Consider the following 15,812-nt stretch of genomic DNA (forward strand, 5'->3'; position numbering starts at 1 on the left):
GCCCGATTTGACTTCTTGAGCCCTTACAAGCCGCAATTTTTATCCGATTTGGCTGAAACTGTGCCAACTTCGGCCAAAATCGCTCTATAACAACATATAGCTCCGATATTTTAGCAGAATCCATGGTGGTGGGTTCCCAAGATTCGGCCCGGCCGAACCTAGCACGCTTTTACTATTTCCAATCAATCAGGTTTCGTCTCTTGGCTATAAAAATGCCTGTGCCAAATTTTAAAAGATGTTTGGATGAAAATTGTGACGTGTACTTTGTTCAAAAATTAACATGGACCGACAGACAGACGGACAGACAGATATGTTTGTTGGTTGACATTTTTGTTAAATCTTTTAAAATTGGTTCAGATTGATTTTTGTACCCACCACCGAAGGATGGGGGTATATTCATTTTGTCATTCCGTTTGCAACACATCGAAATATCCATTTCCGACCCTATTCTTGATCAGCGTAAAAATCTAAGACGATCTAGACATGTCCGTCCGTCTGTCCGTCTTTCTGCTGAAATCACGATACTGTCTTTCAAAATAGAGATATTGAGCTGAAACTTTGCACAGATTCTTTTTTTTTCTGTCTATAAGCCGGTTAAGTTCGAAGATGGGCTACATCGGATATAGCCCCCATAAAGACTGATCGGCCGATTTAGGGTACCAGGCCCATAAAAGCCCCATTTATTATCCGATGTCGTCAAAATTTGGGACAATGAGTTGTGTTGGGCCTTTCGACATCCTTTGTCAATTTTGCCCAGATCGGTTCAGATTTGGATATAAATGCCATATAGACCGATCCTCAGATCTAGGGTCTTAGGCCCATAAAAGTCAAATTTATTAACCGGTTTTGCTGAAATTTGGGACAGTGAGTTGTGTTGGGCCCTTCGACGTCCTCCTTCAATTTGGTCCAGATCGGTTCAGATTTGGATATAGCTGCCATATAGACTGATCTCTCGATTTAAGGTTTTGGGCCCATAAAAGCCACATTTATTACCCGATGTCGCTAAAATTTGAGACACTGAGTTGTCTTGGGCCCTTCGACATCCTTCGTTAATTTGGCCCAGCTCGGTTCAGACTTGAATATAGCTGCCATAGAGACCGATCCTCCAATTTAGGGTCTTAGGCTCATAAAAGCCACATTTATTATCCGATTTTGCTGAAATTTGCGACAGTGAGTTGTGTTGGGCCCTTCGACGTCCTCCTTCAATTTGGCCCAGATCGGTTCAGATTTGGATATAGCTGCCATATAGACTGATCTCTCGATTTAAGGTTTTGGGCCCATAAAAGGCGCATTTATTGTCAGATTTCGCCGAAATTTGGGACAGTGCGCTGTGTTAGGCCCTTAGACTTTCTTTTTTAATTTGTCCAGATCGGTCCAGATTTGGATATAGCTGCCATATAGACCGATCTCTCGATTTAAGGTCTTGGGCCCATAAAAGGCGCATTTATTTTCCGATGTCGTCGAAATTTGAGACAGTGTGTTGTGTTGGGCCCTTGGGTATACTAATTTCGTCATTCTGTTTGTAACTACTCGAAATATTCATCTGAGACCCTATAAAATATATATATTCTTGCCCGTCGTAACATTTTATGTCGATCTAGCCGTGTCCGTCCGTCTGTCTGTCGAAAGCACGCTAACTTTCGAAGGAGTAAATCTAGCCGCTTGAAATTTTGCGCAAATACTTCTTATTAGTATAGGTCGGTTGGGATTGTAAATGGACCATATCGGTCCATGTTTTGATATAGCTGCCATATAAACCGATCTTGGATCTAGACTTCTTGAGCCACTAGAGGGTGCAATTCCTTTCCGATTGGAATGCAATTTTGCACGACGTTTTTCGCCATGACTTCCAAGAACTGTGCTAAGTAAGATTCAAATCGGTTCATAACCTGATATAGCTCCCATGAACCGATCGTGGGTCTTGACTTCTTGAGCCTCTAGAGGGTGCAATTCTTATCCGATTGGAATGAAATTTTGCACGACGTTTTTCGCTATGACTTCCAACAACTGTGCTAAGTAAGGTTCAAATCGGTTCATAATCTGATATAGCTGCCATATAAACCGATCTTGGGTCTTGACTTCTTGAGCATCTAAAGGCTGCAATTCTTATCCGATTGGAATGAAATTTTGCACGACGTTTTCCGCTATCACTTCCAACAACTGTGCCAAGTATGGTTCAAGTCGGTCGATAACCTGATTTAGCTCCCATATAAACCGATCTTGGATCTAGACTTCTTGAGGCTCTAGAGGGTGCAATTCTTATCCGATTGGAATGAAATTTTGGACGACGTTTTCCGCTATCACTTCCAACAACTGTGCTAAGTAAGGTTCAAATCGGTTCATAACCATATATAGGTGCCATATAAACCGATCTGGGATCTTGACTTCTTGAGCCTCTAGAGAGCAAAATTCTGATCCTATTGGAATTAAATTTTGTACGACGGATCCTCTCATGACCATCAACATACGTGTTTGTTATGTTCTGAATCGGTCTATAGCCTGATACATCTCCCAAATAAATCGATCTCTCTATTTTACTTCTTGAGCCCCCAAAGGGCGCAATTCTTATTCGAATTGGCTGACATTTTACACAGGTCTCCAACATATACTTTAATTGTGTTCCAAACCGGACTAATATTGATATCGCTCTAATAGCAGAACAAATTTTTTTTCCTTTTTTTTGCCTTAGAAGAGATGCCGGGAAAAGAACTCGACAAATGCGATCCATGGTGGAGGGTATAAAAGATTCGGGCCGGCCCGGCGCGCTTTTACTGGCTTCCATAGAAAGTAGTACATCCAACTTTGTTCCTCGCCGGTAATCGTTAACCGATTGCAATAATATTTCATATTTCGCTTATTGGAACCCAATAAAAAAATTGTGGGACCGCCCCATGCCCGCTCTGCACCTATGCTTGTCTTTAAGCAACTTTCTATGTACATACCTTAGAGCTTAAAAGCAATTGTAATAATACTGCATACTTCCAGGCGTCGCTTAGTTTAGTAGCGGTCCAAATACAAATAATTATATCGTAATTGATGATGGATTATTCTTTAGAATTATTTTTTAGTTTTTTTTTTTTTGTTCCCAACTCTCATGTAGTCACAATAATGCAGCGAGTATTTGATTTCTATATTTATATCACTTGTTGTTTGTTGTATACTTCAGTGAATGTCATACAACAAGATTATCTCTAATATAGAATATGGTAGGTTTAATAGTAATAATAATATCACGTTATTATGTACACTAAATTTGTACATTCCACTTTTGTTTTATTTGTTTGATTTATTTTTTATGTAATGCTTTTGAATTTGACTAAATTTCTTCACTTATAGTAGAATAGAGAGACTTTTGTCACAATTCTATGCTGTGGCAACAATCGACCAGGCCGAACCACCTATGATGGACGTAATATGAAATTTAATATTTTTTGCATTATTATTATTTTTGTTTTTTTTTCTCTATTATTGTTGTAGTTGTTTTCACATTTTTTTCGCTTATTTTTCGTCTTATTTAGTTTGAATTGCTTTCCGTGGCAGCGGTGGCAATGGTGTTGACCGTTGACAATGATGCCCCAAACGAGACAGACAAGACATTAGACGGCGGCGTTGGATGCTCAGTGCCCGAGTATCGCATGGACTGAATACAATTTTGAATATTCTAATGTCGAGGTCTGTTGAGATTTTTTTTTTTGATTGTTTGTTTGTTCGGTGTTGTTTTGTTGATACGGGTTGAGGGTTCTTTTTTTGTGTGTTGTGTGTAGGTTTTTTTGGCTGTCTCGATTTGCGTGACAATTTGTGTTGATAATTTGCCGTTTCGTCGTATTTTGAAAATGAATGCTATTTGCAGTTGTTGTTATTGTTGTTGCTGCTGCTGCTGCTTCTATTTGTTGTCGTCGTTGCTGATGTAATTGTTATTGTTGTCTAGTATTCTTTTGTTGCCGTTGTTGTTGTTGTTGCAGAGGGTTTTCTTATGATAATTGGTTGGTCATTTATCTAAGCACGTTACTCTGACTCGTCTTGGCAGTTTCCTAATGCTTTGCAGATTTTTTCTTATGTTCCCAGTGTTGTTCTACCATCTGTATGGGAAGATATGAAGAAAAAGGGCAATAATGCATATGTATTTCAAAAGTACAGTGACTCAAAGTAGGGCAATGATTCATTTGACATTTACTAATCAGTAACTCGCAATTTTCGGTGGTGCCGAATCTTATATACCCTCCACCTTGGATCGCTTGTGTGAAGTTCTTTACATCGATGGAACTAAATAATGATAACGAAAGATCAAGCAATGAATCCCTTGGATTTCCTTTTATATATATGAATAAGAATTGCTTCCTTTACACCCAGAGAAAAATGTATACCATACGATATTGAAGTAAAGCATTACCGTATGGTAACAAAGCAATACCGTATGGTATGGATAACGTGTCCATCCCAATTTGGCAATTAAGCGGGCATTTTCAGAGTAGAAAAGCGGTATTTAGCGGGAAACCCAAATACAATAAGACTTAACAACTTTTAACTACAAATTATTATACCCTCCACCATAGGATGGGGGTATACTAATTTCTTCATTCTGTTTGTGACACCTCGAAATATTCGTCTGAGACCCCATAAAGTATATATATATTCCTGATCGTCTAGTCATTTTACGGCGATCTAGCCATGTCCGTCCGTCCGTCTGTCTGTCTTTTTATTAGTGTAGGTCGGATGGGATTGTCAATGGGCCAAATCGGTCCATGTTTTGATATGGGTCTTGACTTCTTGAGCCTCTATCTAGCAATTCCTATCCAATTTGACTGAAATTTTGCACGTGCAGTTTTGGTATCACTTCCAACAACTGCACTAAGTATGGTCCAAATCGGTCCATAACCTAATGTAGGTGCCATATAAACCGATCTTGAATCTTAGTTTATTGAGCCGCTAGGGGGCGCAATTCCCATCCGATTTGACTGAAATTTTGCACGTAGTGTTCTGATATCACTTCCAGCAACTGTGCTAAGTATGGTTCAAATCGGTTCATAACCTGATATAGCTGCCATATAAACCGATCTTGGGTCTCGACTTCTTGAGCCTCTAGAGGGCGCAATTCTCGTCCGCTTTGGCTGAAATTTCGCACGTAGTGTTTTAGTATCACTTCCACATTTGTGAGAAGTATGGTCCAAATCGGTTCATAACCTGGTATAGGTGCCATATAAACCGATCTTGAATCTTTATTTATTGAGCCGCTAGGGGGCGCAATTCTCATCCGATTTGACTGAAATTCGGAAATTTTGCACATAGTGCTTTGGTATCACTTCCAACAACTGTGCTAAGTATGGTTCAAATCGGTTCATAACCTGGTATAGGTGCCATATAAACCGATCTTGAATTTTAATTTATTGAGCCATTAGGGGGCACGATTCTCATCCGATTTGACTGAAATTTTGTGTTTTGGTATCACTTCCAACATTTGTGCGAAGTATGGTCCAAATCGGTTCATGACCTGGTATAGGTGCCATATAAACCCATGAAACCGATTGAATCTTAATTTATTGAGCCGCTAGGGGGCGCAATTCTCATCCGATTGAAATGAAATTTTGCACGACGTGTTTTGTAATGATATCCAACAACTGTGCTAAGTATGGTTTAAATCGGCCATATAAACCGATCTTGGGTCTTGACTTCTTTTGCTTTTAGAAGGCGCAATTCTTATCCGATTTGGCTGAAATTTTGAACGTGGTGTTTTGGTATCACTTCCGACATTTGTGCGAAGTATGGTCCAAATCGGTTCATAAACTGGTATAGGTGTCATATGAATCGGTCTTGGATCTTGACTTCTTGAGCAAATAGGGCGCGCAGTTTTAGGGTCTTAGGCCCATAAAAGCCACTTTTATTAACCGATTTTGCTGAAATTTGGCTCTTCGACGACCTTCTTCAATTTGCCTCAGATCGGTCCAGATTTGGATATAGCTGCCACAAAGACCGATCTCTCGGTTTTAGGTTATGGGCCCATAAAAAGCGCATTTATTGTCCGATGCCGTCGAAATTTAAGACAGTAAGTTCAGTTAAGCCAATCGACATATTTCTGCAATTTGGCCTAGATCGGTTCAGATTTGGATAAAGCTGCCATATAGACCGATCCTCCGATTTAGGGTCTTAGGCCCATAAAAGCCACATTTATTAACCGATTTTGCTGAAATTTGAGACAGTTAGTTGTGTTAGGCCCTTCGGCATCTTTCATCCTTCGTTAATTTGACCCAGATCGGTCCATATTTGAATTTAGCTGCCATATAGACCGATCCTCCAATTTAGGGTCTTAGGCCTATAAAAGCCACATTTATTATCCGATTTTGCTGAAATTTGGGACAGTGAGTTGTGTTGGGCCCTTCAACATTCTTCTTCAATTTGGCTCAGGTTGGTCCAGATTTGGATATTACTGCCATATAGACCGATATCTCGATTTAAAGTCTTGGCCCCATAAAGCGTGCATTTATAATCCGATTTCATTGAAATTTGACACAGTGACTTATGGTAGGCTTTTCGACATCCGTGTCGTACATGGTTTAGATCGGTTTATTTTTAGATATAGTTACTGTACTTATAGTATTTGGTCCAAATCGGAACATATTTCGATATAACTGCTATGGGACATAAGGTATGCAATTTTCACCGGATTTTGATGAAAGGTGGTTTACATATATACCCGAGGTGGTGGGTATCCAAAGTTCGGCCCGGCCGAACTTAATGCCTTTTTACTTGTTTGAATATCAAAATAACACCTCTTATTGGAAAATCCTCTATATACATTATAAGGTCGCAGATCAATATTTCGAGATATTACAAACGGAATGACTAGAAAAGTATAACCCCTTTCTATGGTCGGGGGTATAAAAAAGGGGATCTATAATTAATCTCCGTCTACATTATTATAATTAATGAATTTTTTTTTTATATTTCCAAATTATTTATTTCTTTTTGAGCCACTGTTGCCACCCATACCAATCTACAGCCTTCTGAGTGTTTGGTTAAATATTGCTTCCACTTAAATGTTAGAACACGTATAGCATATAGCGCACGTTATGTGATGAAGTCTCACTTGCAAGTCTGTGAACTGGGAGGCCCTCGTGCTCATGTGAGCTGATGCTATGATTGTTTGCCACCGTGCTACGGTGACAGAGGCTGTTGTTGTTGTTATTGTTGCTGTTGTGATTTCAGTGATATTTCCTATGGGTCTGGGCCGAAACAGATGTTGGCAACGGTTTCACTTGGTCGCAATCATTTTGCAAATCTATGACGTTAGTCTTTTTTTTTTGTTTTTTTTTTCTATGAGCTATTGTTTGTTTTTGTTTGTATTTTATTTTTATTTGTTTCCCCATTCTTTTCTTTTATCGCATAACTAAAATTTATTACGTTATTCATCTGACCAAATCACATGGCCAACAACCCAACCCAATCCCATTCACTCAGTCACTGTCTTCTAGGCCAGCATCTGGCAAAATAGTTTTCAGTCATTTCACCCCAAATCTCATTTATCGATCATAAATTTCAAGCAAAAATGTAATGAAGTGATAAAATTCACAGGGGTAAAATAATTGGTGTTTATCATCCATACGGAGATGGCCTCTACAAAAATCTACCTTTCATAAACAAAATTCGCATTTCGTGGCTCTTTTATTGCCGGCAAGCAGATGGACGGACGGATTTGCTTATGTTCCCAAGAGCATTTTTACTATGATGACACATCTGAGACGTCTTTGTAATGAAGAAGAGCAAAAAACACAACCTGCAATGGAAACAGACAACGACATAAACCAATACTGACCATAGACGGCCAAAAGTGTTGTTGTTGTTGTTGTTGTATGGTTATTGTTATTGTTATCTGTATGTGTGATACATATAAAACAAATGCAACACCGTGCGCGTGACGCCTTCTATTCTTCTGTGGCAAAGGTGTAGCAAATCGAAAAAGTAAAAAGGCGTGTAGTTGGGCCGGGCCGACCTTGGGATACCCACCACCTCGGATATATATGTAAACCACATTTCATCAAAGGAGGCCACCGTAGCGCAGAGGTTAGCATGTCCGCCTATGACGCTGAACGCCTGGGTTCGAATCCTGACGAGGTCATCAGAAAAAATTTTGAGCGTTGGTTTTCCCCTCCTAATGCTGGCAACATTTGTGAGGTACTATGCCATGTTAAACTTCTCTCCAAAGAGGTGTCGCACTGCGGCACGCCGTTCGGACACGGCTATAAAAGGGAGGCCCCTTATCATTAAGCTTTAACTTGAATCGGACTGCACTCATTGATATGTGAGAAGTTTGCCCCTGTTCCCTTAGTGGAATGTTCCTTGGCAAAATTTGCAAAATTGCATTTCATCAAAATCCGGTGAAAATTGCATACCTTATATCGAATTATGTTCCGATTTGGACCAAATACTAAAAGGTACAGTAGCTATATCTAAAAATAAACCGATCTGAACCATATACGACACGGATGTCGAAAAGTCTAACATAAGTCACTGTGTCAAATTTCAGTGAAACCGGATTATAAATGCGCCTTTTATGGGCCAAGACTTATATCGGACTATATCTTGATATAGCCCCCATATAGACCGATCGGCCGATTTAGGGTCTTAGGCCCATAGCAGCCACATTTATTGTCCGATGTCGCCGAAATTTGGGACAGTGAGTTGTGTTAGGCCCTTCGACATTCTTCGTCAATTTGGCCCAGATCGGTCCAGATTTGGATACAGCTGCCATATAGACCGATCCTCCGATTTAGGGTCTTAGGCCCATAAAAGCCACATTTATTATCCGATTTTGCTGAAATTTGGGACAGTAATGTCCATCGACATCATTCTGCAGTATGGCAGATTTAAATATAGCGATCCAGATTTGAATATAGCTGCCATATAGACCGATCTTTCGATGTAAGGTTTTAAGCCCATAAAAGGCGCATTTATTGTCCGATTTCGCCGAAATTTAGGACAGTGCGTTGTGTTGAGCTTTTTGACATTTTTCTGCAACTTGGCCCAAATCGGTCCAGATTTGGATTTAGGTCCCATGTAGGCCAAATCCGAACTTATTTCGATATAACTGCTATTGGACATAAGATATACAATTTTCACCGGATTTTGATGAAAGGTGGTTTACATGTATACCCGAGGTGGTGGGTATCCAAAATTCGGCCCGGCAAAACTTAACGCCTTTTTACTTGTTGTCCATCGCCAGGCTAAGTTCGAAGATGGGCTATATCGGACTATATCTTGATATAGCCCAAATATAAACCTATCCGCCGATTTAGGCTATTAGGCCCATAAAAGCCACATTTACTACCCGATTTTGCTGGAATTTGGGACAGTTAGTAGTGGGCGCAATTCTTATCCGCTTGGATTGAAATTTTGCACAACGTGTTTTGTTATGATGTCCAACAACTATGCCAAGTATGGTTCAAATCGTTCCATAACCTGATATAGCTGCCATATAAACCGATCTCGGGTCTTGACTTCTTGAGCCTCTAGAGGGCGCAATTCTCGTCTGATTTGACTGAAATTTTGCACGAAGCATTTTGTTATGATATCCAACAACTTTGTGGTTCAAATCGGTTCATAACCTGATATAGCTGTCATATAAACCGATCTGGGGACTTGACTTCTTGAGCTTTTAGAGGGCGCAATTCCTATCCGAATTGGCTGAAATTTTGCGTGGCGTATTTTACTATGACTTTCAACAACTGTGCCAAATAAGGTTAAACTCGGTTCATAACCTGATATAGCTGTCATATAAACCGATCTGGGGACTTGACTTCTTCAGACTCTAGAGGTCGCAATTATTATCCGATTTGCCTGAAATTTTGTACAACGGCTTCCCTCATGACCATCCACATACGTGTTTATTAAGATCTGAATTGGTCTATAGCCTGATACAGATCTCATATAAATCGATCTCTCTATTTTACTTCTTGAGCCCCTAAAAGGGGCAATTCTTATCCGAATGGACTGAAATATTACACAATGACTTGTACAATGTTCAGCACTCATTTATGGTCCGAATCGGACTATAACTTGATATGGCTGCAATAGCATAACAGTTCGTATTTAATATTCTTCGTTTGCCTAAAAAGAGATACCGCGCAAAGAACTTGACAAAGGCGATCCATGGTGGAGGGTATATAAGATTCGGCCAGGCCGAACTTAGCACGCTCTTACTTGTTTTATTCAAAAAATTTTTATTATTAATTTTTTTTTTTTTTTTTTGAAGCATTTTTTACTATTGGGTTGCCCAAAAAGTAATTGCGGATTTTTCATATAGTCGGCGTTGACAAATTTTTTCACAGCTTGCGACTCAGTAATTGCATTCTTTCTTCTGTCAGTTATCAGCTGTTACTTTTAGCTTACTTTAGAAAAAAAGTGTAAAAAAAGTATATTTGATTAAAGTTCATTCTAAGTTTTATTAAAAATGCATTTACTTTTTTTTAAAAAATCCGCAATTACTTTTTGGGCAACCTAATACTTTGCCGGGAGTCGAGAAAATTATCTCGACTCCCGGCAAAATTGCTCGACTCCGACTCGGTAGCCCTGGTAGCGACAGACCAAGACCTCTAGTGGGAATCGAACCCATGACCCCCGCACTGGAAATTCGAGCACGCTACCAAATCTGCTGCCCGGACGTCTTTGCCTCTTATGCAATGATGTCGAAAAAATCTCCAATTATTGCGCAGCCCAGACCAAGGCCTCTAGTGGGAGTCGAGCCCATGACCCCCGCACTGGCAATTCGATTACGCTACCAACTCTGCTACCCGGGCGTCTTTGCCTTTCATGCAATGATGTCAAAAAATCTCCAATTATTGCAATGTCACCCCGATATTTTCGCAATGGACACAGTCGAATCTGGATAACTGAACACCGTTTATTCAAATACAAGTTTTGCTGAAAAAAAAAACAAATTTCAATGTTTTCAACTTCGCTTAATTGAAAATATCGGCTAATTGAAACAAATTTTCCTTATTATGCTGTTTGCAATTAAGCGGATTCGACTGATCAACGCATCTCTTATGGCATCGAACATTTTGCTTCAAACAATTGAAGGTCGATATGCATTTTGGCACACTTTATTATCATGAAATTATTGAGTATGAGTAATTTAAATTAACCTTCATCAATATATTACTCATACCACCCACTGATTGTCCTATTGTCTTAGAAGCAAGGAAAATGACAGCTTTTGTGTGATTTCGAAATGTTGTACGAATCCTTTTTCATCTCCCTGTTGAGAGCAGGAAACTGAAAGCATGAATCACCATCGCCAACACCATCGAACTCAGCTGGACATACAGACAGACATACACACTTGCATTAGCACAAGTATTCTTCCACTCTTCAATGTATTTATATGTGTATGTATGTGATTGCAACACGCCAACGTCGTCGAGATTGTGTGTGGGTTAGGACTTGGCTCAACTTGGCTTATACTCGTGGCACACTTGCTGGCTAATGACTGCATGGAAAGAATGAATGTAGACCATTATATCCGTTCGAGGGTTCTACATAGCATTTAACTTCAATTCCATTCCTTTGTGTATACAAAAGAGGGTAAACATCAGCCACAATCACAACCATATCCACAGTCATAGCCAGCCATGGTTATTGCTACATTGCAAACATTTATGTAGAAGTACTCCCAAATTGCTTCTATGTATTTCAATTGAGGCACAGTGGAGGAATTATTGAAATAATGCAACAGAATTGTTAGCAATTATAATATTGGAGTCCACTGTGGCACAGAGGTCAGCGTGATTGCCTACGACGCCATATGTCTGGGTTTGAATCCTAGCAAGAACATCTAAAAAAAAATGTTAGCTATGGTAAGCCCTTCCTAATGCTGGCTACATTTGTCAGGGACTTTTCTATTTGAAACAAGAAAAAACGCCTTATCCGTATTAATATCCAATTATTGACCTATCTGGATCATATTTTTTATTCAGTTTCCGAGAAGCCTTATACAAGTCACCATTTCAGCGAAATCGGGAAATAAATTGGGTTAAAACCTTAAATCGGTAGATCAGTTCACATGACAGCTAGATCTAAATATCATCTGATGTGGACCATACTCGGTTCGGATATCGATTAGACCCTAGTCCAATTCACTGTTCTCAATTTCAGCGAAATAGGATAATAAATGCTCCTTTTGTTGGCTTAAGAAATGGACCATTTCCGCTACGAATGTCGATGGGTTTACTGAAACCCCCCACTTTAAACTTCAGTGAAATCAGTGAGTCGGCAGATCGGTCTATATGGCAGATATGAACCATATTGTGAACGGTCTGTATATCAACTATATCCGCACATGACCTTTCTTTCTCTTGCTATTTATAATACCTACCACCGAAGGATGAGGGTATGGGGGTCAACCCATTTGCAACACATCGAAATATCCATTTCCGACCCTATAAAGTATATATATTCTTGACCAGCGTAAACATCTAAGACCATCTAGCCATGTCCGTCCGTCTGTCTATTGAAATCACGCTACAGTCTTTAAAAATAGAGATATTGAGCTGAAACTTGGCACAGATTCCTTTTTTGTACATTTGCAGGTTAAGAACGAAAATGGGCTATATCGGACTATATCTTGATATAGCCCCTATATAAGCCGATCCTCCGATTTAGGGTCTTAGGCCCATAAAAGCCACATTTATTATCCGATTTTGCTGAAATTTGTGACATTGAGTTGTGTTAGGCCTTTTGACATACTTCTTCACTTTGGCCCAGATGGGTCCAGATTTTGATATAACTGCCATATAAACCGATCCTCCGATTTGGGGAGGCCCATAAAAGCCACATTTATTATCCGAGTTTGCTGAAATTTGGGACAGTGAGTAATGTTAGGCCCTTCGATATCCTTCTGGACCAGATCGGTCCAGATTTGGATATAGCTGCCATATAGACCAATCTCTCGATTAAAGGTTTTGTGACCATTCAATTTGGCCCCGATCGGTCCAGATTTGGATACAACTGTCATATAGACCGATCTCTCGATTTAAGGTATTTAGACCCATAAAAGGCGCAATTATTGACCGATGTCGCCGAAATGTGGGACAGTGAGTTAAGTTAAGCCCCTCGACATCCTTCTTCAAATTGGCCCAGAGATCAAGATTTTCATATAGCTGCTATATAGACCGATCTATCGATTTAAGGTTTTGGGCCCATAAAAGGTGCATTTATTGTCGGATGTTGGCGAAATTTGGGACAGTGAGTTCTGCTGGGCCCTTCGACAACGTTCTTAAATTTGGCCCAGATCGGGTCAAATTTGGATATAGCTCCCATATAGACCGATCTATCGATTTAAGGTTTTGGTCCCATAAAAAGCGCATTTATTGTCCGATGTCGCCGAAATTTGGGACAGTGAGTTAAATTAAGCCGCTAGACATACTTTTGCAATATCGCACAGATCGGTCCAGATTTGGATATAGCTGCCATATAGACCGATATCTAGGTTTTAGGTTTTGGGGCCATAAAAGGCGCATTTATTGTCCGATATTGGCGAAATTTGGGACAGTGAGTTAAGTTAAGCCCCTCGACATCCTTCTTCAAATTGGCCCAGATCGATCAAGATTTGCATATAGCTGCCATATAGACCGATCTCTCGATTTAAGGTTTTGGGCCTATAAAAGGCGCATTTATTGACCGATGTCGGCGAAATTTGGCAGAGTGAGTTGTGCTATGCCCTTCGACATCCTCCTTCATTTTGACTCAGATCGGTCCAGATTTGGATATAGCTGCCATATAGACCGATCTATCGATTTAAAGTTTTGGGCCCATAAAAGGCGCATTTATTGTCCGATGTTGGCAAAATTTGGGACAGTGAGTTAAGTTAATCCCCTCGACATCCTTCTTTAAATTGACCCAGATCGATCAAGATTTGCATATAGCTCCCATATAGACTGATCTATCGATTTAAGGTTTTGGTCCCATAAAAGGCGCATTTATTGACCGATGTCGCCGGAATGTGGGACAGTGAGTTGCGTTAAGCACCCCGACGTACTTCTGCAATATGGCACAGATCGGTCCAGATTTGGATATAGCTGTCATATAGACCAATCTCTCGATTTAAGGTCAAAATTTGGGACAGTGAGTTGCGTTGGTCCCTTCGACATATTTCTTCAATTTGGCCCAGATCGGTTCAGATTTTGATACAGCTGCCATATAGACCGATCTCTCGATTAAAGGTCTTGCGCCCCTAAAAGGCGCACTTATCCGATTTCTCCAAACAGTGAGTTGGACATCAAGTTGCGTTAAGCCCCTCGACATATCTATGCAATATGACACAGATCGGTTCAGATTTGGATATAGCTGCCATATAAACCGATCTTGAATCTTGACTTCTTGAGCCACTAGAGGGAGCAATTCTTTTCCGATTTAGCTTAAATTTCGCACGACGTGTTTTGTTATGACTTCCAACAACTGTGCAAAGTATGGTTTAAATCGGTTCATAACCTGATATAGCTGTCATATAAACCGATCTGGGATCTTGACTTCTTGAGCCTCTAGGGAGCGCAATTCCTATCTGATTTGGCTGAAATTTTGAACAACGGCTTCTTTCATGACCTCCAACATACGTGTCAAATGCGGTCCGAATCGGTCTATAACCTGATACAGCTCCCATATAAACCGATCTCCCTATTTTACTTCTTGAGACTTTAGAGGGCGCAATTCCTATCCTATTTGGCTGAAATTTGGAATGACATGTTTTTTTATGACTTCCAACAACTGTGCTAAATATGGTTCAAATCGATCCATAACCTGACATAGCTGTCATATAAAACAATCTGGGGTCTTAACTTCTTGAGCCTCTAGAGGGTGCAGTCATTATCCAATGTGGCTGAAGTTTTGTACAACGGTTTCTCTCATTCCTTGAACATACGTGCCAAATATGTTCTGAATTGGTCTTTAGCCTGAAACAGCATAACATAGATACCGGGAAAAGAACTCGACAAATTCGAACCATGATGGAGGGTATATAAGATTCGGCCCGGCCGAACTTAGCACGCTTTTACTTGTTTATTTTCAAGTTTATTTGCCTGTTATGGCAAAGATTTTCAATTTCATTTAAATTTCGATACGAGCTCAATGATCGAAGATTTTCTTTGCAATTTGCAGATTTCTACTGCGAAAAAAAACCTCCAGTAGAAATGTTCAAGCTCTCAATTACCAAACTGTCAACATTTTTCTTGCTCTCACGCATTCTCCCGCTCTCTTTTGCTGCCAAATGAAGTCAGCGAACAACTTCCAGTAACAATTTGTGAAAATTTGCACAAATTTTTGAGTACACTAACACACTTAAAGGCTCACAAACACACAGAGCAAATACTCATTACGGTGCGGAAGAAATTGAAAACTTAATAGGAGAAATCCAGTTTAGAACCTATGGGATCTTAGGCAAATATTTCGAGGTGCTACAAACGGAATAACGTAGTAAGTTTAACCCCTTCCATACGGTGGAGGATATAAAAGCATTCCCATTGTTGACAAAAAGTAGCCCACTGTTTGCTGGTGGTTGTGGGAGAAGAACAAAGTTTAAATTGCAGGCGTCTTTCCTTCTGTTCAACCAAGGAGAACAACAACAATAATAACGAGCGAGTCGAAAGTGGACTCACATGAATGAATGTGGACTTTTGTTTGCTGTTGTAGCAAATAAACGCGTGCTAATTTACATAGGGGGGGTTGATTTTGTGGCATTATGGCCGACCAAGGGGTATTTTGTTTTTTTTGCATAAAGGAAATCGTAAATATTGGCGCCAACATTGTCATAAAACTGCACAATCAGCTAG

General features: G+C 39.9%; 1 protein-coding gene across 7 annotated transcripts in view; it reads right to left on the minus strand.

The window, feature by feature from the left end:
• LOC106093537 (inositol polyphosphate 5-phosphatase E) overlaps positions 1 to 15,812 on the minus strand; it is a 39,783-nt gene that overhangs the window by 11,750 nt on the left and 12,221 nt on the right. For 2 of the 7 annotated variants that reach the window (XM_059369690.1, XM_059369677.1), the window contains exon 2: positions 2,943 to 4,079. The exons of 1 other annotated variant lie outside the window; for it this stretch is intronic. The gene's annotated coding sequence lies outside the window, so the exon portion shown is untranslated. Of the gene's footprint in view, positions 1 to 2,942; positions 4,080 to 7,622; positions 7,769 to 10,634; positions 11,068 to 15,812 lie in introns of those variants that run through there. 4 more of the 7 variants (XM_059369682.1, XM_059369691.1, XM_059369686.1 and 1 more) reach the window with 4 other exon arrangements.

This window comes from Stomoxys calcitrans, chromosome 1, assembly GCF_963082655.1.
Source record: "Stomoxys calcitrans chromosome 1, idStoCalc2.1, whole genome shotgun sequence".
Taxonomy (NCBI): Eukaryota; Metazoa; Arthropoda; class Insecta; order Diptera; family Muscidae; genus Stomoxys; species Stomoxys calcitrans.